Source organism: Gossypium arboreum, chromosome 10 (genome assembly GCF_025698485.1).
Source record: "Gossypium arboreum isolate Shixiya-1 chromosome 10, ASM2569848v2, whole genome shotgun sequence".
In the NCBI taxonomy this organism is placed as follows: Eukaryota; Viridiplantae; Streptophyta; class Magnoliopsida; order Malvales; family Malvaceae; genus Gossypium; species Gossypium arboreum.
The window spans coordinates 16,201,820-16,203,730 of record NC_069079.1 but is presented as its reverse complement, the minus strand read 5'-3'; the positions used below and the strand labels follow the sequence as shown (position 1 = coordinate 16,203,730).

Genomic DNA, 1,911 nt, shown 5'->3' with positions numbered 1-1,911 from the left:
TCAATTTACCACTACATTCTTATCAGTATTTTTGTCATAACATTAATCATACCTCACTTTAATAACTCGACCAAATCATATCATTCTAATCCTTATGGAGACGATATCACTTATCACTTTATTACTTGTTCGACGTGTATACTTGCACAATTCACACATCATATTCACAATCGACAAGTTTTTGGCGCCGTTACCGAGGATTAGCAATTGTTGAAATTTGGTTTTGTTATTTTCTTTTGTTTTTTTAGTTTTAGCTAATTTAGTTGTATTCAATTTCTACAAGTTTGCTGTCAATGTATGAGAAGAAGCATTCCTGCTAACGAAGAGTATCCTTTTGACCCAGAGATGAAGAGAACTTTGTGGAGGAAGTGAAAAGAGCTGTGTAATATGGCTAGGGAAGTGAATAATCCTGGTTTGAATAATCATGGTCTCAATGATGATCCAATTGGTTAGGATGCTGATCCTCTTATTCAACGTGTGATAGCTGATCGAGATAGACCAATTCAAGAAGATGTTGTTCCAATTTTGGATGATTTGAATCCAGGGATAGTCAGACCACATATTCAAGCTCAGTAATTCGAGCTAAAACTGGTAATGTTTCAGATGTTGCAAATAGTAGGACAGTTTGGCGATTACCCACTGAAGATTCTATACTGATTAAGACTTTTTCGAGAAGTTTGTGACTCATTTAGAGAACAGAGTGTTCCTGAAGATGCCTTGTGGCTTAAATTGTTTCCATATTCTTTGAGAGATCATGCAAGAGCGTGGCTTAATGCATTGCCATCGGGAGCAACGACACCATGAAATGATCTTTACCAGAGATTTTAGGTACGGTATAATCCACCAAATATGAATGCCAAGCTTAGAAATAACATCACATCTTTTCTGCAATCGGAGGGTGAAACGATATATAATGCTTGGGAACGATTTAAAGAATTACTTCAAATATCTCTGATGCATGGATTCTAGCACTGGACGCACATGGAGATATTTTATACTAGGTTGAATGCACATACGAGGATGGTAGTTGATGCTTCTACCAATGGTACCTTGTTCAATAAATCTTTTAATTAAGCATATTAGATTTTTGAGAAGATTGCTAAAAATGATTATCAATATCCTACCATGAGAGTTGGGACATGTAAGAAAGCTGCTGGTACCATGGTGCTTGATGCAATCACTTCGTTGACAGCTATGTATCTTCTTTAGCTAATATGATTAAAATAATGAAGAGGCCCACTGTAGTCCAAGAGATGAAATCAACTGAACTATCATGTGTTTATTTTGGTGAAGACCATGTGTTTGATGAATGCCTATCCAACTCAGCATCTGTATACTACATAGGTAATTTTAATCAGAATAATAACCCTTATTTCAACACCTACAATCTAGGGTAGAAGCAGCATCCAAAATAGTTGGAATAATCAAGGTGTGGGGGATTTAAACAATGTTGCGAGACATAATACTAATAATGCACCACCTGGTTATAATCATCCTATGCTGAGGCAAAATGTTCAACAAGGTCAAGCATCATCTTCTACCTCTATTGGAGCCTTGGTGAAGGAATATATGGCTAATAATGATGCTGTAATTCAGAGCCAGGTTGCGTTCCTCAGAGCTTTTGAGAATAAAGTGGGGCAGATAGCAAATGCTTTAAATTTGAGCCCACAAAGGGCATTGTAAAGCAATACTGAGAATTCGAGAACACAAGGGAAGGAATAGTGCAAAGTGATCACTCTCAGAAGTGGGACGCAGTTGGATGATATTGTTCAAAGCACCACTGTAAAAGAGGACAACTCCAGACTCAACCATGGAAAGAATTCATAATCAACTGAAAATCGTACTGCACCAGAAAAGGGTAAACAAAAGAATGTTACAGTAGAACCAGATCATGTTTCCAACAAAAATGCC

At 37.0% G+C, this 1,911-nt stretch overlaps 1 non-coding gene across 1 annotated transcript; it reads right to left on the bottom strand.

Moving 5' to 3' along the window:
• Positions 1-858: 858 nt before the first annotated feature.
• LOC128282758 (small nucleolar RNA R71) lies at positions 859-965 on the bottom strand. The gene has a single exon (XR_008273112.1). It is a non-coding gene; the product is annotated as a small nucleolar RNA R71 (small nucleolar RNA).
• Between the last annotated feature and the right edge of the window lie 946 nt (positions 966-1,911).